General features: G+C 36.6%; 1 long non-coding RNA gene across 1 annotated transcript; it reads left to right on the forward strand.

Annotated features, from left to right (window-relative positions):
* Positions 1–2,128: 2,128 nt before the first annotated feature.
* On the forward strand, positions 2,129–9,138 carry LOC139993689 (uncharacterized). Its single transcript, XR_011801432.1, has 4 exons — positions 2,129–2,843; positions 3,058–3,124; positions 3,460–3,544; positions 8,741–9,138. It is a non-coding gene; the product is annotated as an uncharacterized lncRNA (long non-coding RNA).

Genomic DNA, 9,138 nt, shown 5'->3' on the forward strand with positions numbered 1-9,138 from the left:
AGTACTAGGCAACGTAAATTGCTAAGTCAACTGACATTATGAAATATGTAATAAGAACATAAAATTGATTTAATAAGGACAAAATATTTTGTAGTTTAACATGAAAAGGAAGTTGTTTAAAGTATCGAAGGACGTCAGTAGGTAATTAATTGGATGATTTATCGTTTAACCTTTTATAAAATTAAAATACGTAGATGCAACTTATTTTTATATTGCCTTCTAATTTTAACATTATAATAACGATGGAAACTTTTTGGTTAGGTTTATCCAACCAAAAGAAAAATGTTATATGATACTTGTTAATAAGCATTGTATCATTGCTATATACGCATATAAAATTATCATGTATAAAAGTCATTGTGTATGTGTGTACAATTAATACGAAAATATATTTCAATCATTTTTACCCTTACCTTTTTACACGTTGAATTTTTTCCAAAAATCCATAAAAGAGGGTTATCAGGCGTCGGATATAAATGGTGGTTATAGATCTTGAAGCGTCACTTTTACATCGTACAACACACACTGCTACTACACCACTACAATAAATTTATGAAATCCGTTATAAAATTCCAACTAATCAAAAATTAATTTATACACAAATAATAAAAGTACTATCTCCAAAAACTCGTAAACGTACGGATTCAAATATCGATTCTCTGCGCGATGTATCACTCATCGATACGATCACAGCGCCACAAGTGTCAAAACGCAGCGTCGTCTTTTATTCTGCGACAGGTGGTGCAACGTGTATGTGATTAGTCATTATATTTTTTGTGAAACAATTAATAGTATAAGACTAAAATTGGAGAATTCAATAGCGTGAGGTAATAATGCAGTGTGTAAATAGCGCAGAGTTATTAGCAATAAAATTATGGGACGGAATCTTAAATATAACAAATTTTTTCAAAAATCTCAACGACGATACTATTGCATTATTCTTTGTAGTGATGCAATCATATTAAATAATGCTATACTAACGTACATTTGAGTGGTTGGATCTGTTAATTCAAATATTTGAAGCCACTTCATTAAGAAACCCATATACATTATTCTGTACATATTAGTGTTAAAGTAACTGAGATATTTGCATAAAATTATTCTATTAGTGACATAAATTACGAAATCGTGTGACAAGAAAAGGAATTACATGTCACAGCTACCCTTCGTTTCATCTGTTCTACAATACGTATATATATATTCATCTATTATACATATACATATATGTTTAATTCGTACGTTTGAGATTTATGGTATTGCTATAATTATTATCTTCTCTAAAACATTCTTTACGTTATGCAATATTTTTGTTGGTCGCAATTATTAAAAGCAGTATAAATAATAAATTAATACACCATAGGTCAAGTAATATATATATCAAAAATATACCTTCATTTCATTCTCCATATTCCTCGTTGAATTTTATTTGGCCAAATGAAATTAATAAACGTACATATATCTTTCTCCTAATATGCCCATAATTTCGAACTCGCTCATTTACTTTTGTCTTCCGTACTGTTCACTGTTAGAAAACCTTTCTCGTAAAGTGTTTTGAAGAATTTACCGATTCGTATTCCGACACGCTTGACTTAACACCGAGCAAAACATTCCCACCACTGTTTCGCATGACGAAACGTAACATGGAGAACCATTCAGTTGTCGAAAGTCGTAGCGGTGAGATGTATCATTTCGCGTCGCAAAACTTATTAACTGCATCAAAATTTGTTCCATCGCTAGTTCGCTGCCTTTATACGCTATTATTAGGTTTGTTTAATTATCACACATTCACTTATTCGTTTATTAAAGACTATTATGATAAAATTAAATAACTTTTTCAATTTTTGTTTGTGCTTTCTTTTTTGACGTATATTTGACCGTTAACCTTGCCGATAGCTTCTATTATTTACTTTTAAAATAGGTTTTGAGTTTGTTTATCGTTTCGTTTTAATTCATAAATGATTTAGAATGTTTCGTTTATTATAACGAAAATACTCTTATATATATATATGCTTCTACTACCTTTTCTTAGACAATTTGTTGAAATTAGAAAAGATTTTAATATATTAACTTTAATAAATTAGAATATATTGAATTACTTCTTTATTCCAAATAAATTAAACGGATTATTTTATTGTTTCAATTCATTATTCTGAAATAGATCTCTGTATAGTCATAGTAGGTTATGAATAATATCTTGCTGTACTTCCCGCGCGAATTCTCTATAGTAGCGTCATCTCCTGACTTTTTTCAATAACTTTTATTATTTCTATAATGCGACGCCATTACAAACATGTTTAACTTTTGACGCGTTATATTATCGTGCTTTTCGAATAAGTTTAACCGAGCAACTTTTATTTGTTAGAAAAGTTTGGTAAAAAAATTAGTTACATTGTATTTACAGTGTTTTTAAATATTTAAGATATTTTCTAATATTCATATCTATTTTCTAATATTCATATCCCATTTGTCCCAGACATATTCCATTTTCGTGATATTGGTTATGATACTTCGAAATAATACATGTAAACAACAATCATTTCTCTTTACAAAAGCTAATATGAATATAGTGAAATATAAAAATAAAATATAGTACTCTTTTTTCTACTACTACAGCTTTTTTTTTTAGTAAATGTTTGTGATCGTGACCGCGCGCAATGCGGTCTGTATAATCTAATTATAATAATCATACGCGAAATTAGAGTCAGTGTTTGTTCGCCGATTATTACATAAACGAGCATGTAGTCTTTTATTTTTCGTTTTTTGTATATACATTTTTTAAATTTACATTTTCGGCATTAGAGTCAGTGCTCAACAGAATACAACCTCTCCACAACCTTAACAATGTAAGTACTTTTTATATTGTAGCCCAATTTATTTTATTATTATTATTAGAATTTCTATTGAATTAAAATCTCAAAGATTAATATTGAATTATAAGATGAATGCAAACGTGGTTCATGTAATCATTAGTTCCATTTTTCATTATCTTCAACTTTTCAAATAAACAACACTGTATGTTTTTGAGAATAAATTGTAATATTTTATAATTTGTTAAAGGTTTTACACTACCTCGGCTTCTCCCTGTTCTCTGAATCTGATGGTGCTTTAAAAGCGAAGAGTGTAAGTATCTTTGCATATTGTATTTCAATTAATTCTATTCCTTGTATTTCCTTTTATTTCAAATAACTAACTTAAAGCCTCAATATTGGATTAGAAAACGAAAATATATAACTATGCTTCAGATTGTTATTAGTTTTAATTTTTAGATTTCAAACTATTACATTAGAGATTGTTATTAGAATTTCAATCCTTGTTTTCATTATCAAAGTTTTATGTTTGATAAATATCATTTTTTTATTTTTTTTAAATTTCCAAATACCAAACTCTATCTTTATGAACAAATTATAATATCATACGTTCTGTTAAAGGTTTTTCATTGTCTTCATTTCTACCATGAAGTCCGATAATTCTTCCTCGATGACTTCTGTTATGGCCGCTCCTGGGCTATTGCAGCATCGATGACGATGACGAATTTCTCCGCATTGTGAGTCGCATATTTTTTTTATCCCTCCATTCACACAATCATGTCGTAGGACGAAAGGACCGAATCAACATGAATTGTATTACGTAGAACTTTTTGCAAGCATAATAATCGGGGGTATCTTTTATATTTATGAATAGTAATATTTCCTCGCTCTGTGTATTATTTATATAGCTCAAGTAGGTCCTTTTGCCCAACGAGTTTTTTTTTTTTTATATTCGTAACATAACATTGATGATTAACATTTTATATCGGTAATGTAAATATAATGTTGAATTAGCATGAATGATATAGTATCGGTAATTTGCTTGTATATCTGTGGTTGGAAATATATCAAAGTTACATTTTTTAAATTCAAGTGTATCCAAAATGGATATTTGCAGAAATCAAATATTCATAGAAATATGAAAAGATTTCAATTGAGCATCTAATAGCTGAGAATAGCTGAGCAATAAAAATTACAATGATCGCACAATAATAAAAGCAATAAAATTATTAATAATTGTTATTTCCATCTTGTATTTCATGGTAATAGTTCGCATAATTTAATTGTTTGATTTTTGTATTACGAATTTAAGTACAATTCAAGATACGATGCTACTGAAGTTCATGCTGCTACTAATTCTTTTTGTACAAGAAATATTAAAGTTTGGATACTATTAAGTTTTATATGCAAGAAGAAATTTCGCGACAGATAGCAACAAATTTTGAACACTGCTTTTATATTTTCGAAAATTTGCTTTGATAACACATTCAGCTGAGCTAATTTGCGGTACACACATTTCGTGTCTACCGCGTCTGTAATGTAAATATAACTAAAGCATGGTTAAAAATAATCGATCGTATAGTTACGTAAATGTCAATAGAAAAATTTATCGATATCTGCAAATAGTATTTTTACAGTGATCAACGACAGCTTTCGAGCTAACACTAAACATAGATTGATAGGTCTGAAAAGCAGCAAAACATTTAATAGTCTGTACATATGAAAATAAAAACGCACGAAATTTCGGTAAATAAAAAATATATTCGTTGCTTTTAATAATAATTACAAATTAAAATCTGTTAAAATCTTAGCCCCTTGTACTATCGCAGGAACGAAGTAAAAGCTATAAGGATATAAGATTATGCATCCGATCGAATTTTATCTTCGTTTCGGATAAAACATGCCTAAGACATTCTAAAAGCTTTCATTTTTATTTTAAATATCTAATTTATTGAAAACAGCGCTAATCTTCCACTACTAATACATTTATCGAATTACTTCTACCAAACTAGTGCTAGTAATATAACTAATATAATAATAATAAATAATACTAAACATATAGACAAAATATTAATCTCCGAAATGATAGTATGTAGTCTTTTATCGCATCAAGGATAGGAAAGATAATTCGAATCCTCTCTTTCATTGTAGCACTCGTTGAAACACGAATTGCGACTACCACCCCCTTCACTTGCAACCACTTTAAACCTCGTTCTGCGATCGCTTGTTCTATGGAACAGGGAAAGAAATTTCTTTCACGAAACTCTCGTTAGTTCGTGACAAGCACCGAGTAGGCGATGCGATATACTCTTAGTATTTGACTCAGCTTTTCCCTATATCCAAGTCATCCTACATATTCGGCTTTTCCACGAAATATCGAAACACGATCGCTGTCACATACAGAAATACCCTCTTCTGGAAATTTCCTTGATAAAGTTGGCAAATTCACGATTTTTCCTTCATTCCGAAAAAATAGCAGTTCTACATATATCGTGCAATGTTGGAAGCGAATATACAGTTATAGTTGAGTTCATGTATTACGAATAGATCAAAAAGTACAACATAAGACTAACCTTATTCGTATCGAAAGCATAACGTCGACATTAAGTTTTTATTTTAAGGAAGATTAATGGTATTTTTCTGCCGTTACATTTTAAAATAACCAAAGTTTTTTCATCGACACTAATAATAATAGCAACGGACGCGATAGTAGCGATATTAGTAGCAATAGCACACGACACGTTTTCGATCGTAAGAAACGACCGAAACTAAGATCGGAAGGCAACCGAGAAACAGGTAGACAAACAAAGAGATCGTTTGCTTGAAACTGGACAAAAGTTGGCGCGATACCTGTAAAAGCGCACACTGGGGACAGTCAGTAAAAAGGAGATCGAAGTTCTTCTTCAACGAACCGCCATCTTTAATAATTTCACACTTGAGAAAAATGAACAGTCTATTCATAATCCTTTCCCTTGACGGGGTTCCGTCCTCCCACCGAAAACCCGCCAAAAGCGATCTACAGATCTCCCACCCTCTCTGGATTCTCTCTTTCTGCGTCTCTCTCCGTCGGCCTCGTTTCTTCGTACACCCGTGAAACGCTGCCGGGTGCTCATTCATTTAATTTCAGTCATTGCTGGCAGTCGCACCCCTGTCGTGCGACCGACAAAAAATAATTAGTGAAGCCTTACACCCCTCTGCCAGCCACCCTGACGGCCTCCTCTAGCTCCCACCTCCGTCGCACTCCCCTTGCCGACTATATTCTCCCTCCTACGGTTACGACGACTACGACGTCGACTACGACGACGACGACGGCGACGACGACGACGACGGCGACTCGACGCCCCCTTTCAACCCCACGGGTACGTACCTTGCGCTCGAATTCTCTCTCTCTTCGCTCGTTCCCTTGCCCCCCGTTTCCCTGCCAACCCAACCAACCAACGAATCACCCTCCTCACCCCCCACGGACTCTAACTCCGCTACCCTCCTTTCCTACCTCCTCCTGTTCCACCCCCGGCCTCCATCTACTCCTCCACACCGCCTCCTCTCTTGAGCCACCCTCCTGAGCAGCAGCAGCAGCCGCCACCACCACCGTTCTACCGCCAAAACCCTAGCTCAGTCAGCCACCCCCGGTACACTCTATCTCCGTCTCTGTCTCTCTTTCTCTTTTACGTTCCCTTCCCCCGTCCTCCGCAGTCCGCTCACCCTGGTCGTGGCCTCGGGCGGGATGATTCAGGCGCCAGTAGGGCGCACCCACCTTCAGCAGGGGGTGTGTTGGGGTGAGTTGGAACGACGGATGAAGGCAGAGGTGAGGAGGGTGGGTGGATGTGGGTAGAGAGAGAGTGCAAGGCGAGGAGGAGGAGAGGAAGGAAAACGGGTGGATGGTAGTGGGTGTTGGTGGGTGGAATCGGGGGAGAACAGAGGAGAACATAGAGTGTGTCGGGGACTAGGAGGGTGGATAGCTGACGGGGGCGAGGGGACGTGCAGCTCAGAGGGAGAACGGGCTGCCAGAAGGTGGATGGAGAGAGAGTGTGGCATAGAGAAGGTGGAATGGGGCGGGAAGGCAGGGGAGAGAGATACGCGCACGGAGGGTGGTTTTCCTCGGCTGAGATATAGGCACCACCGACGCCGCGGTGGGTTATATCCTGGGCTAAGTAATACAAGGAAAAGTGCTACGTGAAGCCTTCCTATCCTCTCTACCCTTCGCACGTCCTCTTTCACTCCATTTCTCTCTCTTTCTCTCTCTCTCTCTTTCTCTTTCTCTCTCTCTTTCTCTCTCACCTTCTCTATTTTTCCCTTTTCCCGTGCTACTCCGCATGGGATCGTCCGTTCTCTTCCTCTTTTTCCTCCTCCTCCACCGGTACTACCGCTGCTCCGACTCCTCCGCCTCTTTCTCTCCCCCATTCGTTTGCCCACCGTCTTTTCTCTCTCGTTCTCTGTTTCCACGCTTTACGGTGCCGCAGTCTCAGCAGTAGTAGTAGCAGCAGCAGCAGCAGCAGCAGCACAGGTGCACGACGCGATGCATTCTCGAGGGGAATGCATTGCGTGGATAGGGGGCCAGCTTTGTTGCTCTGACGAACAAGACTGCCAGCCATCGCGAGAATAACTATGTAATGAATTACCGTTGGATGCTCATTAACGGATACTTTGGCGAATTATGTTGCGCACGGATGGCATGTGCTCGGGGAAAGATACCTTCCTGCACCCGCTGCCCCTCCGCCTCAACCACCGTCTCACGCCCCGCAAAAACTGCCGGAGATAATTGTTTCGATCCTTTCGTGTCTCCGCGCGTTGTTCTTGCATTTCCGCCCAGCTTTCTCCTCTTCAATGCTTGCAAATTGAATCGCGAGGTGCCTGAAAATTACTAATAGGGCAAAACTTTGCTTGGGCATCAAGGAGGATGAACTTGCGTGGTAAACAGCACTCGTAAGGAGAAATGAAAACGTCTAACGAGTGACGGTCTTTTTCTTTTCCCCTTTCGTTCAAAGGCGAAGTGAGTAAAAGGTATCTGCATATACGAGGCGTATTTCAGAAATAAACGCCCGAGAGTTAGATATAGTCGATAGAACTTATGAAAAGATTTTAATAAGGCTACGTAGATACGCGGTCTAGTCAAGGTTAGAATATAAACGGTTCTCTTCGTTTTTTAAGGGAGCTTTTGGTAATGAGACGGAGATATTTTTAACTCCTTGCTGGTATCTTTGAGTTCTAGTGGGATTAGTATGAATTATAAACGAGTTGGACTATTCGACATTGGAATAATATCAATTTAACGTTATATCAATTTGTACTCTGTACTTTACGCGATAGGCGAAGCAGAAAGAACAAACTGAAACGAGATACTCTAAAATTAAATAACATTTTTTGTGTTTCTTGTAATACATAATTCTATTAATGAATTAAATTTGTAATTCTGGAACATTACGCATATATGGAGTGTATTACGTTAAATTCATTCATTAAACGCAAGTAGAGTGCGACACGGAAGTTGAACACATACGTACAATAATAAATGTAATCTTATCGTTGTTATAATTTATGTGGGCATACTATCTGACGGACAAATGAGATTCGTTTTGATTTACCTATATGACCTATAGATTTATGAAACTGGAGATCTCACTAATTGATGATGCTATCTTTTAATTAAGAACGAGTATAGATAGGAAAAAATATAAAGTTGATCAGAAAATTTAGAAACTTTTAAACAGCTGATAAGATTCTTATTTCGTATTACTTTTATCAGTCTATATATTTAATCCGCAGAGTGCGTAATATATATCACAAAATTTGTAAACTTAATAACATAAATCCGCTTCATCGCATTAAATACAAAATCATAACAAGCGCCACTAACCCACGCTTTTTCGAAAAGTTGAGGATAAAAGAAGAAAGAAAACTAATAAGTTAAAAAATATTACTAAACCCCTGTGCAGTGGTGTAGTTTGCACGTCAGCTCGAATCCCCATACGCATTATCACCGAAGACGGGGTTATTCCATGGCAAGCAAAATCCAGGGGAAAAATGCGAAGGAACCAGCTGAGGTAGTGGAAAGTCGAGATGGTAACTTGAGAGTGGATGACGCATAGATATAGGTTTCCTTGCCCGCGGCGAGAAAAATGTGAGTAAGAGAGGTTTGCGTAGTGGAGCCGCGTTCTTATGCGAACCTACCACCACGATAAACCGTACGAACGTAATGTTAAGTTGGTACCGAGCTCTTTGATAACTTCTAAATGATGCGAGAATGTCACCGTGACCTCGTGTGTACACGTAACGCGTGTAAAAACGAGATTTCCGTCGCCGTTCCAGAGGCCCTGCGAATGCCACAAGGAAA

Source organism: Bombus fervidus, chromosome 13 (genome assembly GCF_041682495.2).
Source record: "Bombus fervidus isolate BK054 chromosome 13, iyBomFerv1, whole genome shotgun sequence".
NCBI lineage: Eukaryota > Metazoa > Arthropoda > Insecta > Hymenoptera > Apidae > Bombus > Bombus fervidus.